This window comes from Triticum aestivum, chromosome 1B (assembly GCF_018294505.1).
Source record: "Triticum aestivum cultivar Chinese Spring chromosome 1B, IWGSC CS RefSeq v2.1, whole genome shotgun sequence".
NCBI lineage: Eukaryota > Viridiplantae > Streptophyta > Magnoliopsida > Poales > Poaceae > Triticum > Triticum aestivum.
Window position 1 is genome coordinate 282,080,257 of NC_057795.1, and position 20,300 is coordinate 282,100,556.

Below are 20,300 nucleotides of genomic sequence, written 5' to 3' on the forward strand. Positions count from 1 at the left end.
ACGTCTGCCCGGAGCGAAGGCGTACTCCAGGGAGTATGCCATCGACGTCGCCTGGGCACCCCGCGCGGCTGATGCCACTGGGCCGGCCCACGTCTATATCTCGCCTACGTGCATGATAAGGTTAAGCCCATTTCCTTTTTCTTTTTCCACTCAACTTCAAAAATCCATAAATAATCCAGCAGAGCTCCAAATTTGATGATTCAAATTTTCAGAGACTCCATAAATCAAGTCCTATTTAATAGGCCACAGTGGACATTTTTGTTTTCCTTAGTTTTCACTGAACCTTTTAAAAAGGTCATTTATCCACATAAGTCCACTTCAAAAATCCATATTATAATCATTTCAACTCCAAATCCAATGAAACGAATTTCTGGATGTTTCTAAAATCATGCCTGAATTAATGGGGTACTTTTACTCATTTTTATAAAATGGCATTCTGTGTACAACTTGTGGATCCATCAAATCCATTGATTCCATCATATTGAAATGTTTAGAAATAGCCATTGATCCACTTCCGATGAAATCACCTTGGTCATTCCTCATATGACCAGAGGTATCCTAGAAAAATCCAACTCATATTTTTAGAGCACTTTTATTTTGCCTTGTTGTGTTGCTTATTGTGATTGCTTCCGACGTTAGTTGATGAAGTAGACGGAGTATTTGGAGAAGGACCAGAAGATTTCAAGATTCTGATGAACCAGGCAAGCAACCCTTTGACCATGTCTATGAAACCCTTTTTATGCATGTCATATAGCACCATATTGTTGTTGTAACGCAATCATGATGTGGTGGTAACCACTCTGATGGTTTTCCACCGTACTTCCTCGTTGATACTTGCATTGTGCATGACCCTACCTCCTTATGAGGATTATGCCGGTGGGAGTAGATAGGATGCTAAAGTAGAAGCTACGCAAAAGGGACGGGAATATGCATGACCCGTCGGGTGCCACTTATGCCCGAGGGAGATGATGAGATGGGTAACCACTTGATGATGAAGTGGTGTACCGAGGCAAGTGTGTGTTGTTTTCAAAACGGATTGGTTTAAGTTGCGACCGTTATCCAACCTTACATGCGCAACCACTCTACCCTTATATGGGAAAGGGCATTATTGATTACCTAGGTCGATACTAGCTTGGAGCCCACATTACTAGTGACGGGGGAGAGTTGGTGCTCTCTCTCGGGACGGGGTCGTGCCAGGTAGGGCGGCCATGCCTGTCTTTACAGGGCACCGGATACACCATTGTGTCCCCTCTCGGATGTTACGATCTCGAGTGAGTCTCGTATGATGTACATCGTGAGGATACGGAACAACGAGTGGACTCCTTGTTAGTGTCGTCTAGGGAAAGGTAGTGATCGGGTGCTTACCCCGGGTACTTGAGGTATCACGGGTCGTGGATGACACGGAAGTTCCCCGGATCTTGTGGGTACAGTGTGCAACCTCTGCAGAGTGTAAAACTATTCGGATAGCCATGTCCACGGTCAAGGACAGTTGGGTAACCGCTCTTGGGCTACGTCCACGTGTTTACAAACCAGTGTGTGTGTTTGGATAACTACTCGGGTCAAGTCAAAGGACTTGACATGATTGAGATGGGTTGGTGCCCACTCTATTTATGTTGATACCTGTAACCTGTCCTCATGGTTACTTGAATTCTCTTGATGCATGTCTTACAAGTTGTTGAACATGTCATTGCACTCAAAACTAGATTTCTGCAAAAAATTACCTATATCATGCATTGTTGTATCTTGAACCAAAATATGGGTTGCTTGCGAGTACATTCAAAGTACTCATTGGCTTGCCACTGGTTATTTAATTGACCGGGCATGGGAGAACCAGAGTTCAAAGAAGAGTTCTTTGGAGATGAACATGCGAACTAGGACGCTTTCCCAGTCAGAATGCCTCTAGGGTTAAGGCGGATGGCATGGGTCCAAGTTATCGACGAGGATTTCCGCTGCAATGTTATACTCAAGACTTGACCATAATGGTCCTACTTCTGTAATACGGTACGTGTGGATGTAAGCCTCTTGTTATTCAGCTTTTGTGTGTTCAGTGAGCATTGATCTCTGGGATCACTGTACACGTGCATTCGGTGATCACGACTTATGAGTCGGGGTCCCCACAGAGCTGGTAAGAGCCATCCTGACTGTAGGAAGCCTTAGTTAGCATGGTCGTTAGTTAGGGTAAAACTATTTCCAAAACAACTACTAGTTTTCAAAACTATCTATACTTCTCTTCCCTTCTCAGTTTTTCGAAAACTAAGGTATACTTTCCTTATTAATCTCTTCCCCTTCAAAACCTTTGGTCGCTAGAACCCTTATGCCCCTGACCACTGGATTCCTTGTAATCCTCGTGGATAATCTAGAAGGAAGATGCCTTGCCAGACGTTCACCCACATCTCCTAAACACAAGATTGGCGACACCACAACAAGACGATACCAACAGAAGATACATCCTCAAGGAATGAGGACCTGAAGACCCAGGAGATGGTGACACCCTTGACACTGCCCCAAGATGATGCAACCTTAGCCTACGATGATCAGGGCATATGATATGCAAGATCATGATATACATCACTAATAGAGTAACCCTGTCACTACCGTTGTTGTATCGGCAACCACCGGTGGATGAGAACCTAGCCATTTGGTCCGCCTCACTATAGTGAGCAGGAAAACGGTTCTCTTCATCCCCCGCTCTCGGTGACGATATTGTCAACAATGTGTCCGACAGATTGGGCCTCTATTATGCCTTGTTAATGTCATTGCATAAAGGAGTGCCACCTGGAACCGCCAACACCTTAAAAAGGTAGAAGTGATCGTCATGATTAAGAAGACAAGAGAAGATCAAGTCAATGCCAGCCACGAGGATCCACCTTCACCCCATCACCTCATCAGGCGAGAAGTTGTCGAAGATTCTTCAGGCTCAACCCGGATTGTTTCATCGAACAACTACAAGAGACGTAGCAACACCTGAGGAAAACTCAGAAGACTGCATGAGGCACAAGGCACGACTACTTAGTCCAAGAACCCCTAGGGTAGGATGAGTCGTGTACCCCCTATGCACAAGCGAGTTCGTATGATGGTTCGAATAGAACCATGATTGTGTGATGCTTGTTTTTATTGTTTGTGTTTTTATATAAGTTGCACTTTTGCCTTAGGCAGCATGTATGCAACTATATCACCTATCTTATCTTAATGAAATTGTGTGCGGTCTTTTGGAACTTGTTTGTTTGCACTTGCACCATAAAACCCCCTTTAGGCATCCCTCCTATATGCTACCTTTCCCTCTCATCTCTCTCCTCAACTGAAGACAAGCAAGACAAGATACACCATGGATTGCACCTTGGCGACCCACAAGCGCTGAAGACTTTTGCTACAACCTCCTCCACCAAGTGCAACCCCGTATGTTTACACCTCAAGACTAGAACCCTATCCCTAGACCCTACAGGACTTCACGAGATACCCCAGCTCGAAACCTTAACCATGATCTTAACCTACAGAATCACAAGAGAACCAGTTAAGCCTCTGTAAACCTTGCACAACACTGGGTTCATTAGGGAACTAGTGGACATGGTGAACAAGCACATTATCATCCTAAGATAGCACCAAAACTGACGATGCCATAGGGAAGACCAATTTAAGGATATAGGAACAAAGGATAAATGACTTGATGAGTTTATATCAGTGACCTTGAGGAATTATTTGAGACTCTTCGGAGGATCATAAGGCTTTCATGTTGATAGATGAACTTGGTGGGATCATGATTATAGAGTAGCATAGCTTTCATTACCCTGAGTAAATTGGATTTATAGGACAATTATGGTCGCAAGATGAAATTCTTGGAAGTTTTTGGATTTAACTTAGCCATGGGATATTGATAGGAGACAGTTGATATTACGTAAATGACTTGGGGGAACATGTAGGGATTCTCGTTGGACACAAGATTTGGATTTAAGTAGCTAATTCTAGTTGAATATAGATGCTGAGCATTTCTACATGGTTCGGAGTAAATTGGATTTAGATTAATGATCACGATCATGATACCATGTTTCTCGGTGGACGATAAACCAGGAGATTAGATTAATTGTGAGAGTTTATTTAGGGATCTATATATGCTTGACCTTGGAGTTACTTGACCATGATAATGGAAATTGGTGGACTGACTATAGTAGAGATAGCCTTTTCAAGTGTTCGGGGATTATAGGAACTTTAGGAGATCATGTGGAACACCAGCATAGGCGTTGGATTTGTAGAATTAATGGATTATGTAGTGATTAATGGAAGTTAACGGATTTGTTTGAGTTGATTCATAGGAAGGAAACAAGATTTTGGAGTGGCATACGACGTGTTTCCTTAGAATAGAGATGCACTAAGATGGACCTTGGAAGAATAGGCTGAGCACTTGGATGGTGGATATTAAATCCAAGCTTGTATGCTCTACCCATGGATTTTTAGGGGTAGCCACACACATGAGTTTGGGGATTGAAGACATATACGATTTTGTTAGACCTCCTCTCGAGAGTCATGAGGATATGAATCACATGAGTGATGATTGGAGTTGACCTATACGAAATGATACTATCAGTGATATGATGTGATTTGTTTAAAGGACTAGATAGCACAATTGGCATCTCAGAAACTATGCTCAAGGATGGGATGATAAACACCCACTCGCACACTAGAATCCTTGAAACTCTTAAGCCCTACCAAGCCACAACATGGTCGGATCATGACCATGGGCTTGACTCTAGGTCGAGAAGACCTTGGCCAAAACTCAACCGTGACCATCATCAATGCCCCATCCCACTTTATGTACCCCATGAACAAGTCTTCATGGAGTACTTGGACAGGTTGATTGTCATCTATATTTTGTGGCCTACTTGTTCACCCGAAGACGGAAAAAGAGCCGTTCAGCTAGTACAGGAACATTCGAAGACCGCCATGCCAAGGAGGAAGAACTACCACCATCATCAAGAAGTAAACATCCGCGTTGAAGACCAGGTGTATTTGCAAGCCACTCCTCTCTAAGGAACCAAGCATTTCCATGACAAGGAGACCTACACCAAGATTCATCGGCCCCCTTCGAGATCACTCCAAGATTTAACAACCCCCTCTGAGATCACTACGAGACAAAGAGAAGACAGTTACCAGCTGGAGTTGCCACCTGAGTTACCCACTATGCACAACGTTTTCCCACACAACACAACCTCGGGAGTGTTTCCAACTTCCTAACTCTAGCCCAACCTCTACAAGGACATCGATCACCAAGCCATCGATCCCCAGCCCAACTTGACCTACGCGAAAAACCCCTTAGCAACCTGGATCAAGCAGAGCGTCATGCACGAAGCCACACCATCAAGTACTTCAAGCTCAATGGAGCTCTACACGGAGGCAGAAGCAACATGAGGACTTGAAGACTACCCTAGATCCAAGTTTCTATATCCCTTTCCGCGCCTAGTTTGGGAATCTCGGGGACGAGATTCTTGTAAGGGGGGTAGGTCTGTCACACCCTGATTTTCATGCCACTACACTTAAGCTAGCAATCATGATAAAATGTGGTTTGATAAAAACTTTTGAGTGTTTTGTACCTTGCCTTGATTGTTTTTTTTGTTTGTTGTTTGCAAGTGCTCTAAAAATAAAATAAATCCTCCAACTCTTATACTCCTTCTCCTTGATCCAAAAACCTTTCCCAATGATCATGCCATGTGTATAGGACATAAAAATAATTTCTTGCAAAAATAATTTGGCCAAATAGTGTTTTCAAAAATTAGTTTTTCAAAAACCCCTGAATTGAGGTTTGCACTGCAAGTACTTAATTAAGGGCATTAAAAATATTTCCAAAAAAATATTTGACTCCTATTAGATATAGGATACCCAGGAACCACAAAACTATAACTTCAAAAGTTATTTTCCTATTTTATTTAAAAGCTTTTTCTTAAGGCCAGAAATGGTCTTTAATAGGGAAAAATTATTTTATTGTTTTAAAAATATTTTTCAAAATTTAGGGAAACTCATAGGACATATATTGTCCATATATAAGAGTTTCAATACATGGTCATGTTCAAAAGATTGGTCAAATCCCTCAAAAACCCTTTCTGGATATTTCAAGTTTTTGAAATATTTACAAAGGAAATATTCTCCAAAACTTCCAAGAAAATTCTAGAATGTCACATATGACATGTTTGATGATCTTGACAAGTATCATGTCATGGAGAATAGTATAACTCTATGAAATCCCCTCAAGACCATTTCTGTCCATTTTGAAGTTTGAGCAACTTTACATTGCCAAACATGCCCAAATGTTCTCAAACCTTGTGAACATGCTCAAATGGTCTAATAATTCATCTAGACCAAATGGCACAAGTTGGAGAACAAGTTAACTTGATCAAAGTGCCCCAAAACCCTTCCTGTCCAGAACCAAATTTGAACAACTCTACATTGGCAACTTTCTCCTTTTGATCTCAACTTTTGTGGACATGTTCAGAGCCTCAAATGATGACACTACACCAAGTGGTGCATCAAGGAGAACAGATTTGCATGACTAAATCTTGGAGAGTCCATTTCTACTGATTTCTAGGGTTTACAAATGTTGCATTGGCAACTTTTCCCAAATGAACTCAATCTTGGTGGAACCTCTTATTTGCTCATACCATTTGACCCTGTCAAGCCTCATGACAAATGGAGATCAACTACTTGCCCAAACCAATATCAAACACCTTCTGCCATTTTACTAGAACCCCTGTTTTGACCACTTCCACTCTTCTCCATGGCCTCAACTTTTTACCACAGCCCTTCCTAGTCCCCTTGCACCTCGAGTAGCAATGGAAAAATCCACAACTCAATTATTGTAGGGGTAAAACCCCACTTTCTCTCTCTGGACAGCCCATTTCCCTTTCTCCCTCAACCTCTCTCCTCTCCTACTGGCTGTCCAGGGCGTCCAAGGCCCTCTCCCCTTTGTTTACTCCTCCCTAAACAACCTAGACATAAGTGGCCGCGCCCTACAAGCCAAAGGCATGCCCTGGCATGCAATTGGCGTGCTCCAGAGCGTGCTACAGTGCACACCCGCACTGTAGCCGCCCCCTTCCAACCACCTCCGGCCACCTCGGGCCTCCATAGCGCGCCCGACGATGTGCCTCAGCGTCCGCAACACGCCACCGTGCTGCCCCCCTCCTCTCTCTTCCTCCTGCTGCCTCCTCTCGCATGCGCACCGGCCGCCCGAGAGCTCCAATGGGCAGCCTCACACGCGCGATGCCTCTAACCCGTCCCCACTCCCTCTCTCTCTTCCTGGCGCCCTACTCCATGCCCACGAGCGTCACAGACAACCCCGAGCCTCCTCCCGTGGCCACCGCGGCCATTTCCGCGGGTGCCCGTAGGCCGCGTCTACGGTGAGCCGTGGCCTCGCCATATAAGGCCGTTCCAGACCCTCCTCGCTGCTCCATTTTCTCCCTCTCCCTCCCGAGCATCCTCTGGACCAAGCCATTCCTCTTCTCGTGTCCTCCTTACATCTCCATGGCCGGAGCAATGCCGCCGGCCTCCGCCTAAATTCGCGCCACTGAGAGCCCCTCCTCCCCACCTCTTTGCTCCAGAGCAGCACCAGCACCACCACAAACTCTCCCCGCGCACCATTTTCTCCTTCTCGTGCTCGCCTTGCCGTGCCCAAACATCGCCCGAAACCCTGTCCGCCAGCGTCAAGACCACTGTCATCTCGGTCCTCCCTAGCCTGCGTGAGATCCATGGATGGGCTCGGCTCGACCTCCCGAGTCCGTTGGTATGCCGACCGCCGCCGGGGACGGCCGGAATCGGCGGGAAGGGCGCCAGCACCTTGCTTGGCCGGCCTCCCCTGCTCCTCCTCTGTTTTGAGCGGGAGATAGGAGGAGGGCCTGCCAGTGGGATCCGCCTGTAAGTGGTTAAGGCCCCGGGCCCCTCGGGTAAGTGGAGACGGCCTCCACTGAATACGTCTGCCCGGAGCGAAGGCGTACTCCAGGGAGTACGCCATCGACGTCGCCTGGGCACCCCGCGCGGCTGATGCCACTGGGCCAGCCCACGTCTATATCTCGCCTGCGTGCATGATAAGGTTAAGCCCATTTCCTTTTTCTTTTTCCACTCAACTTCAAAAATCCATAAATAATCCAGCAGAGCTCCAAATTTGATGATTCAAATTTTCAGAGACTCCATAAATCAAGTCCTATTTAATAGGCCACAGTGGACATTTTTGTTGTCCTTGGTTTTCACTGAACCTTTTAAAAAGGTCATTTATCCACATAAGTCCACTTCAAAAATCCATATTATAATCATTTCAACTCCAAATCCAGTGAAACCAATTTCTGGATGTTTCTAAAATCATGCCTGAATTAATGGGTACTTTTACTCATTTTTATAAAATGGCATTCTATGTACAACTTGTGGATCCATCAAATCCATTGATTCTATCATATTGAAATGTTCAGAAATATCTGTTGATCCACTTCCAATGAAATCACCTTGGTCATTCCTCATATGACCAGAGGTATCCTAGAAAAATCCAACTCATATTTGTAGAGCACTTTTATTTTGCCTTGTTTTGTTGCTTATTGTGATTGTTTCCGACGTTAGTTGATGAAGTAGACGGAGTATTTGGAGAAGGACTAGAAGATTTCAAGACTCTGATGAACCAGGCAAGCAGCCCTTTGACCATGTCTATGAAACCCTTTTTATGCATGTCATATAGCACCATGTTGTTGTAACGCAATCATGATGGGGTGGTAACCACTCTGATGATCTGCCACCGTACTTCCTCGTTGATACTTGCATTGTGCATGACCCTACCTCCTTATGAGGGTTATGCCGGTGGGAGTAGATATGATGCTAAAGTAGAAGCTACGCAAAAGGGACGGGAATATGCATGACGAAGGAGACAAAGTGTTTTCAAAGGACTTTTCGAAAACCCCGTCGGGTGCCACTTATGCCCGAGGGAGATGACGAGATGGGTAAGCACTTGATGATGAAGTGGTGTTCCGAGGCAAGTGTGTGTTGTTTTCAAAACGGATTGGTTTAAGTTGCGACCGTTATTCCAACCTTACATGCGCAACCACTCTACCCTTATATGGGAAAGGGCATTATTGATTACCTAGGCCGATACTAGCTTGGAGCCCACATTACTAGTGACGGGGGAGATTTGGTGCTCTCTCTCGGGACGGGGTCGTGCCAGGTAGGGCGGCCATGACTGTCTTTACAGGGCACCGGATACACCATTGTGTCCCCTCTCGGATGTTACGATCTCGAGTGAGTCTTGTATGATGTACATCGTGAGGATATGGAACAACGAGTGGACTCCTTGTTAGTGTCGTCTAGGGAAAGGTAGTGATCGGGTGCTTACCCCGGGTACTTGAGGTATCACGGGTCGTGGATGACACGGAAGTTCCCCGGATCTTGTGGGTACAGTGTGCAACCTCTGCAGAGTGTAAAACTATTCGAATAGCCGTGTCCACGGTCAAGGACAGTTGGGTAACCGCTCTTGGGCTACGTCCACGTGTTTACAAACCAGTGTGTGTGTTTGGATAACTACTCGGGTCAAGTCAAAGGACTTGACGTGATCGAGATGGGTTGGTGCCCACTCTATTTATGTTGATACCTGTAACCTGTCCTCATGGTTACTTGAATTCTCTTGATGCATGTCTTACAAGTTGTTGAACATGTCATTGCACTCAAAACTAGCTTTCTGCAAAAATTTACCTATATCATGCATTGTTGTATCTTGAACCAAAATATGGGTTGCTTGCGAGTACATTCAAAGTACTCATTGGCTTGCCATTGGTTATTTAATTGACCAGGCATGGGAGAACCAGAGTTCGAAGAAGAGTTCTTTGGAGACGAACATGCGAACTAGGACGCTTTCCCAGTCAGAATGCCTGTAGGGTTAAGGCAGATGGCATGGGTCCAAGTTATCGACGAAGATTTCCGCTGCAATGTTATACTCAAGACTTGACCATAATGGTCCTACTTGTGTAATACGGTACGTGTGGATGTAAGCCTCTTGTTATTCAACTTCTGTGTGTTCAGTGAGCATTGATCTCTGGGATCACTATACACGTGCATTCGGTGATCACGACTTATGAGTCATGCCCCCACAGAACAATTCTCCAACTAGAAGTACAAGCAGTAAAAGGGTGAAAGTTACCAAGTAAAGTGGAAATGATGAGATATAGGCGGCCTCCCTTGGAGAGAACCGCCGGATGCAATGAATATCATGTTGTGGAACTACGTGTGCACGCGTGGGGGAGAGGGGGGGGGTTGTGCAGTTTGTGAGGTATTGGCCCTCTCTAAAGCCAGTAACCCCAAGCTTGTCTTTCTTTGTGAAACTAGACAAGCTTTAGATAAAGTTGAGAAGTTAAGATGGATACTAGGTGTGAAAGGTTTCAATGCAAGGAGTAGTGACGAAAGAAGTGGAGGTTTGGCACTTTTCTCGGATGAGTCTTTATTAGTGACTGTACTTGATGCATGCAACAAGTACATTGATGTTAATATTCTGGATGGTGGATCTAGTATTTCTTGGAGGGGAACCTTTGTGTATGGGGAACCAAGAGTTGAAAACATATAGCATATGTGCACTACTGCAGGATGCTGCTAACGCGACACTACAATCAGAGACCCATCGACGAAACTGTGTGTGATGCATTATTAATCACAAAAGGTGGAGTAAAAAACCCATCAAAATGATAGAAACTATTTGCGATGGCGGGGACATCAAACACGATTCAGATTAGAGTTACGTGTGCGGTACATGGCATACAGTTCATCCATAAACTATTTGCGATAAGCATAACAATAGAAGCGGTCAGCCAAATGAAGGTGTGTGTGATATACGGCATACAGTTTACTCGGATAAACTATTTGTGATTAGGAAACACAGCAGAATTGGTCAGCCAGATTAAGGTGTGTGCGATAGACGGCATACAGTTCACTCGGATGAACTGTTTCTGATGAGCCAAGACAACAGAAACAGTTCAACTTAACTAGATGTGTGTGATACTGATAACCCACAAGTATAGGGGATCAATTGTAGCCTTTCTCGATAAGTAAGAGTGTCAAACCCAACGAGGAGCTAAAGGTAAGATTTATATTCTCTCAAGTTCTATCGACCCCCAATACAACTCTATGAACACTTAATGTTCGCTTTACCTAGAAAAATAATAAAACTAAAGTACTTTGTAGGTGTAGTGGGATAGGTTTGCAAGAATAAAACTAGATGTACTTAGCAAGAATAAAACTATGAGTAAATTGCAAGATAATAAAGTTAGTTGTTTAGTAGAGAGATTTTTGTCACAAGAAAGATATTTGTCCCTAGGCAAACGATAACTAGATCGGTAATCATTATTGCAATTTTATACGAGGGAGAGGCATGAGCTAACATACTGTTGTAGGGTGGAACCTAGATGGAGATCTTTCACGAATTGGAGGGGAAATCCTCAAGAACAAGAAGAACACGAAGAACACAAGAGAGGGAAAACACTCAAATTGACTAGATCCAATCACACATATGCTAGATCCAAGAACACACAAGAGGTCACAATGATTCAAGGCCAAGAAAAGAAAGATACAAGGTAACTAGTTCATCCCAATACTATGAGGAGAGAGGTCTTGATGATCCTATGATGGGGATCTTTCTCTAGATGGGGGGCTTGAATCCACTGGGGATCTTCTCCATAGGAGGTCTTGATCTCCATGGGAGAGGTCTCTCTTTCACAAGAGGAGGTACAAGGAGCAAAGTTCACTAAATCATGTCATATCATTTTCTATCCTTCTAATGAACTAGGGGAGGTGTTTATATAGTCTAGGGACGAATTGTGAGGGAGAGGGGGATACAAGGGTCCAAAACCCAAAAGTGCACGCAGGCACGCGAAGTGGTCCGGGCACCCGGAGCAGGATTGGCTGGGCACTCGGACCGGTCAGGGCCTCTTCCCAGGAGGTGGTAGCAAGGGGCCGGGCACCTGGGGGTTGACAGTCCGGGCACCCGGGGTGGCTGGTGGTGGCCAGGCAAGGGGGTCGGGCGCCCGGGGCCGAAGGTGCGGGCGCCCGGGACGGCGGCCTATGGCCTGGAGGGGGGGGGGGCAGCGCCATGGAGGGGCCGAGCCTCCGGGGCCAAAGTGCCCGACCACCCGGAGTGTCCAGTGCCTCTTCTCCTTCATCCTTCTCACTCCTTTCCTCCTTCTTATCGTCCGTAGGTGCTCGGGTCTTTGTGCTAGCCTCTCCATGATCAACACCTTGATACCTAATCATGCATAACACTTCTGTTTGAGGTAGGACCCAACTCTCTAATGAATTTGAGTGGAGATCGAAGAGGAAGAAGCTCACCTCGTTCTCGATGGTGCGTGCACGTGCTCTTGTCCTAGGTCCTCTCTGTGCTAGTGGTGGTGGTGTGACGTCCCTGGGGATGGTCAAGGGATGCTCCGCATCACATAATTTCTCTACTTGGATCATATGCACTTATGATTGGAACTCTAGCAAGCATCTACAACTACTAAAGATCATTAAGGTAAAACCCAACCATAGCATTAAAGTATCAAGTTCTCTTTACTCCGATACACAACAACCCACTTACTGAAGGAAATATGCCCTAGAGGCAATAATAAAGTTGTTATTTGTATTTCCTTATATCATGATAAACATTTATTATTCATGCTAGAACTGTATTAACCAAAAACTTAGTACATGTGTGAATACATAGACAAACAGAGTGTCCCTAGTATGCCTCTACTAGACTACCTCGTTAATCAAAGATTGTTAAGTTTCCTAGCCATAGACATGTGTCGTCATTTGATGAATGGGATCACATCATTAGAGAATGATGTGATGGACAAGACCCACTCGTTAGCTTAGCACTTTGATCGTTTAGTTTATTGCTATTGCTTTCTTCATGACTTATACATGTTCCTATGACTATGAGATTATGCAACTCCCGAATATCGGAGGAACACTTAGTGTGCTATCAAACGTCACAACATAACTGGGTGATTATAAAGATGCTCTACAGGTGTCTCCGATGGTGTTTCTTGAGTTGGCATAGATCGAGATTAGGATTTGTCACTCTGATTGTCGGAGAGGTATCTCTGGGCCCTCTCGGTAATGCACATCACTATAAGCCTTGCAAGCAATGTGACTAATGAATTAGTTGCGGGATGATGCATTACGGAACGAGTAAAGAGACTGTCGGTAACGAGATTGAACTAGGCATGATGATACCGACGATCGAATATCGGGCAAGTAACATACCGATGACAAAGGGAACAACGTCTGTTGTTATGCGGTTTGACCGATAAAGATCTTCGAAGAATATGTAGGAGCCAATATGATCATCCAGGTTCCGCTATTGGCTATTGACCAGAGATGTGTCTCGGTCATGTATACATAGTTCTCGAACCCGTAGGGTCCGCACGCTTAATGTTCGATGACGATTCGTATTATGTGTTTATGTGATTTGATGTACCGAAGGTTGTTCAAAGTCCCGGATGAGATCACAGACATGACGAGGAGTCTCGAAATGGTCGAGACATAAAGATTCATATATTGGAAGGCTACATTCGGACAACGGAATGGTTTGGGTCATTTCAGATAAGTTTTGGAGTACCGGGGGTTACGGGAACCCCCCGGGAAGTTATTGGGCCTCATGGGCCTAGTGGTGGAAGAGAGGAGGCAGGCCAAGGTGTGGCATGCGCCTCCCCCTAGCCCAAACCCAATTGGACTAGGGCTAGGGGGGTCGCCCCCCCTTCCATCTCTTCTCCCTCTCCTTCCCCCTTCTCCTTGTGGAAGTAGGAGGGGGGGGGCGAATCCTGTTGGGGAACATAGTAATTTCAAAAATTTCCTACGCACACGCAAGATCATGGTGATGCATAGCAACGAGAGGAGAGAGTGTTTTCCACGTACCCTCATAGACCGAAAGCGGAAGCGTTAGCACAATGCGGTTGATGTAGTCATACGTCTTCATGATCCGACCGATCAAATACCGAACGCACGACACCTCCGAGTTCAGCACACGTTCAGCTCGATGACGTCCCTCGAACTCCGATCCAATCGAGCTTCGAGGGAGAGTTCCATCAACATGATGGCATGGTGACGATGATGATGTTCTACCGACGCAGGGCTTCGCATAAGCACCGCTACGATATTATCGAGGTGGAATATGGTGGAGGGGGGCACCGCACATGGCTAAGAGATCCAAGGGATCAATTGTTGTGTCTAGAGGTGCCCCCCTGCCCCTGTATATAAAGGAGCAAGGGGGGAGGCTGGCCAGCCGTTTGGGCCGCGCCAAGGAGGGGGAGTCCTCCTCCTAGTAGGAGTAGGACTCCCCTTTCCTAGTCCAACTAGGAAGAGGGAAGGGGGGAGGAAAGAGAGGGAAAGAGGAGAAGGAAGGGGGGGTGCCCCCCTCCCCTAGTCCAATTTGGACCCCTCATGGGAGGGGGCGCATCACCTCCTGGGCTGCTGCCCTCTCTCTTCCCTAAAGCCCACTAAGGCCCAATACTCCCCTGGGGGTACCGGTAACCCCTCCGGCAGTCCGGTTTTCTCCGAAACAACCCGGAACACTTCCGATGTCCGAATATAGTCGTCCAATATATTGATCTTTATGTCTCGACCATTCCAAGACTCCTCGTCATGTCCGTGATCACATCTGGGACTCCGAACAACCTTCGGTACATCAAAACTCATAATAAAACTGTTAACGAAACCTTAAGCGTGCGGACCCTACGGGTTCGAGAACTATGTAGACATGACCGAGACACGTTTCCGGTCAATAACCAATAGCGGAACCTCGATACTCATATTGGCTCCTACATATTCTACGAAGATCTTTATCGGTCAAACCGCATAACAACATACGTTGTTCCCTTTGTCATCGGTATGTTACTTGCCCGAGATTTGATCGTCGGTATCCCAATACCTAGTTCAATGTCGTTACCGGCAAGTCTCTTTACTCGTTACGTAATGTATCATCCTGCAACTAACTCATTAGCCACATTGCTTGCAAGGCTTATAGTGATGTGCATTACCGAGAGGGCCCAGAGATACCTCTCTGACAATCGGAGTGACAAATCCTAATCTCGAAATACGCCAACTCAACATGTACCTTCGGAGACACCTGTAGAGCTCCTTTATAATCACCCATTTACGTTGTGACATTTGGTAGCACACAAAGTGTTCCTCCGGTAAACAGGAGTTGCATAATCTCATAGTCATAGGAACATGTATAAGTCATGAAGAAAGCAATAGCAACATACTAAACGATCAAGTGCTAAGCTAACGGAATGGGTCAAGTAAATCACATCATTCTACTAATGATGTGATCCCGTTAATCAAATGACTACTCATATCTATGGCTAGGAAACACAACCATCTTTGATCAACAAGCTAGTCAAGTAGAGGCATACTAGTGACACTATGTTTGTCTATGTATTCACACATGTATTATGTTTCCGGTTAATACAATTCTAGCATGAATAATAAACATTTATCACGAAATAAGGAAATAAATAATAACTTTATTATTGCCTCTATGGCATATTTCCTTCAGTCTCCCACTTGCACTAGAGTCAATAATCTAGTTCACATCGCCATGTGATTTAACACCAATATTCATATCTGTATATGATTAACACCCATAGTTCACATCGTCATGTGACCAACACCCAAAGGGTTTACTAGAGTCAATAATCTAGTTCACATTGCTATGTGATTAACACCCAAAGAGTACTAAGGTGTGATCATGTTTTGCTCATGAGAGAAGCTTAGTCAACAGGTCTGTCACATTCAGAGCCGTATGTATTTTGCAAATATTCTATGTCTACAGTGCTCTGGCGGAGCTACTCTAGCTAATTGCTCCCACTTTCAATATGTATCCAGTTTGAGACTTAGAGTCATCTGGATCGGTGTAAAAGCTTGCACCGATGTAACTCTTTACTATGGGCTCTTTTATCACCTCCATAATCGAGAAATATTTCCTTAGTCCTCACTAAGGATATTCTTGAGCAATGTCTAGTGATCTACTCCTAGATCACTATTGTACTCCCTTGCCAAATTCAGAGCAAGGTATACAATAGGTCTGGTACATAGCATAGCATACTTTATAGAACCTATGACTGAGGCATAGGGAATGAATTTCATTCTCTTTTCTATTTTCTACCGTGGTCGAGATTTGAGTCTTACTCAATTTCACACCTTTGTAACACAGGCAAGAACTCTTTCTTTGACTGTTCCATTTTGAACTACTTCAAAATCTTGACAAGGTATGTACTTATTGAAAAACTTATCAAGCGTCTTGATCTATCTCAATAGATCTTGATGCTCAATATGTAAGTAGCTTTACTGAGGTCTTTCTTTTAAAGAACTCCTTTCAAATACTCCTTTATGCTTTCCAGAAAAATTCCACATCATTTCTGATCAACAATATGTTACTCACATATATTTATCAGAAAGGCGCTAGTGCTCCCACTCACTTTATTGTAAATACATGCTTCACCGCAAGTCTGTATAAAACTATATGCTTTGATCAACTTATCAAAGTGTATATTCCAACTCTGAGATGCTTGCACCAGTCCATAGATGGACCGCTGGAGCTTGCACATTTTGTTAGCTCCTTTAGGATTGATAAAACCTTCTGGTTGCATCATATACAACTCTTCTTTAAGAAAACCATTAAGGAATGCAGTTTTGACATCCATTTGCCAGATTTCATAAAATGTGGCAATTGCTAACATGATTCGGACTGACTTAAGCATCGCTACAGTTGAGAAAATCTCATTGTAGTCAACACCTTGAACTTGTCGAAAACCCTTTTGCGACAAGTCGAGCTTTGTAGATAGTAACACTACTATCAGCGTCTGTCTTCCTCTTGAAGATCCATTTATACAATATGGCTTGCCGATCACCGAGCAACTCCACCAAAGTCCACACTTTGTTCTCATACATGGATCCCATCTCAGATTTCATGGCCTCAAGCCATTTCGCGGAATCTGGGCTCATCATCGCTTCCCCATAGTTCGTAGGTTCATCATGGTCTAGTAATATGACTTCCAGAATAGGATTGTCGTACCACTCTGGTGCGGACTGTACTTTGGAAGACCTACGAGGTTTTGTAGTAACTTAATCTGAAGTTTCATGATCATCATCATTAGCTTCCTCACTAATTGGTGTAGGAATCACTGGAACTGACTTCTGTGATGAACTACTTTCCAATTTGGGAGAAGGTACAAATTACCTTATCAAGCTCTACTTTCCTCCCACTCACTTCTTTCGAGTGAAACTCCTTCTCTAGAAAGGATCCATTCTTAGCAACGAATGTTTTGCCTTCGGATCTGTGATAGAAGGTGTACCCAACAGTTTCCTTTGGGTATTCTATGAAGACGCATTTCTCCGATTTGGGTTCGAGCTTTATGAGGTTGAAACCTTTTTCACATAAGCATCGCAACTCCAAACTTTAAGAAACGACAGCTTAGGTTTACTGCTAAACCATAGTTCATACGGTGTCGTCTCAACGGATTTAGATGGTGCCCTATTTAAAGTGAATGCAGCTATCTCTAATGCATAACCCCAAAACGATAGTGGTAAATCGGTATGATACATCATAGATCGCACCATATCCAATAAAGTGCGGTTACGACGTTCGGACACACCATTACGCCGTGGTGTTCCATGTGGTGTGAGCTGTGAAACTATTCCACATTATTTAAATTGAAGGCCAAACTCGTAACTCAAATATTCTTCTCTACGAGCAGTTTGTAGAAACTTTATTTTCTTGTTATGATGATTCTCCACTTCACTCTGAAATTCTTTGAACTTTTCAAATGTTTCAGACTTGTGCTTCATTAAGTAGATATACGCATATCTGCTCAAATCATCTGTGAAGGTCAGAAAATAACGATACCCGCCATGAGCATCAACACTCATTGGACCGCATACATCGGTTGTATTATTTCCAACAAGTTAGTAGCTCGTTCCATTGTTCCGGAGAACGGAGTTTTAGTCATCTTGCCCAAAAGGCACGGTTCGCAAGCATCAAATGATTCATAACCAAGTGATTCCGAAAATCCATCTTTATGGAGTTTCTTCATGCGCTTTACACCGATATGACCCAAACGGCAGTGCCACAAATAAGTTGCACTATCATTATTAACTTTGCATCTTTTGGCATCAACATTATGAATATGTGTATCACTATGATCAAGATTCAATAAACCATCACCATTGCGTGTATGACCATAGAAGGTTTTATTCATGTAAACAGAATAACAATTTACTCTCTATCTTAGATGAATAATCGTATCGCAATAAACATGATCTTATCATATTTATGCTCAACGCAAACACCAAATAACATTTATTTAGGTTTAACACTAATCTAGAAAATATAGGGAGTGTGTGATGATGATCATATCAATATTGGAACTACTTCCAACACTCATCGTCACTTCCCCTTCAACTAGTCTTTGTTTATTCTGTAACTCTTGTTTCGAGTTACTAATCTTAGCAACCGAATAAGTATGAAATACTCAGGGGCTACGATAAACACTAGTAAGGCACACATCAATAACCTGTATATCAAATATACCCTTGTTCAATTTGCCATCCTTCTTATCCACCGTATATTCAGGGCATTTCCGCTTCCAGTGACCATTTCCTTTGCAGTGTAAGCACTCAGTTTCAGGCTTTGGTCCAGCTTTGGGCTTCTTCGCAGGAGTGACAACTTGCTTGTCATTCTACTCGAAGTTCCCTTTCTTTCCCTTTGCCCTTCTCTTGAAACTAGTGGTCTTGTCAATCATCAACACTTGATGCTCTTTCTTGATTTCTACCTTCGTCGATTTTTCAACATCACGAAGAGCTCGGGAATCGTTTTCGTCATCCCTTGCATGCTATAGTTCATCACAAAGTTCTAGTAACTTGGTGATGGTGACTAGAGAACTCTGTCAATCACTATCTTATCTGGAAGATTAACTCCCACTTGATTCAAGCGATTGTAGTACCCAGACAATCTGAGCACATGCTCACTAGTTGAGCGATTCTCCTCCATCTTTTAGCTATGGAACTTGTTGGAGACTTCATATCTATCAACTCGGGTATTTGCTTGAAATATTAACTTCAATCTCATATGGTCCATGACGTTCAAAACGTCTTTGAAGTCCCGATTCTAAGTCGTTAAGCATAGTGCACTAAACTATCAAGTAGTCATCATATTGAGCTAGCCAAACGTTCATAACGTCTGCATCTGCTCCTGCAATAGGTCTGTCACCTAGCGGTGCATTAAGGACATAATTCTTTTGTGCAGCAATGAGGATAAACCTCAGATCACGGATCCAATCCGCATCATTGCTACTAACATATTTCAACACAATTTTCTCTAGGAACATATCAAAATAAACATATGAAAGCAACAACGCGAGCTATTGATCTACAACATAATTTGCAAAATACTACCAGGACTAAGTTCATGATAAATTTAAGTTCAATTAATCATATTACTTAAGAACTCCCACTTAGACATACATCTCTCTAGTCATCTAAGTGATCATGTGATCCAAATCAACTAAACCATGTCCAATCATCACGTGAGATGGAGTAGTTTTCAATGGTGAACATCACTATGTTGATCATATCTACTATATGATTCACACTCGACCTTTCGGTCTCCATGTTCCGAGGCCATATCTGTATATGCTAGGCTTGTCAAGTTTAACCTGAGTATTCCGCATGTGCAACTATTTTGCACCCGTTGTATTTGAACGTAGAGCCTATCACACCCGATCATCACGTGGTGTCTCAGCACGAAGATGTCGGGGAAACTGATCCACGAACACCTATGGGACCGGCGGACCGAGCCCCTTTCGGTTCGGTAGGGGGCGAAGGTCGCACGAAGAGCGGATCGAGGCGAAGCACACGAGTAGTTTACCCAGCTTCGGAGCTCTCCGGAGAGATAATACTCCTACTGCTGCTTGTCTGATTGTATTGTGTTCTTGCTCGGGAGCGCTGAGTGCTACAGTACACACGAGAAGCTAATGAGACCGAGCGTGAGTGTTTTCTGGCTTCGAACTAGCCGAACCCCCCTCTACGTTGCGCATGGGCCTCCTTTTATATGCTCAAGGGGTCTCCGACAGGTGGCAACGTAGACAAGGGTAAAAATGGAAAAGGAACTGCGGTTGGTACAACTACCTGTGCAATGTATCCTACCTAACCCTGACGGCAGGGGACAAAGGCATTAAATGCCCGTCTGCGTCACCCAAACAGTGCAGAAAGGGACCGTCAGGGACGCCACCGCTTGCCACGATGTCTATCTTGTCAGCGTCGCT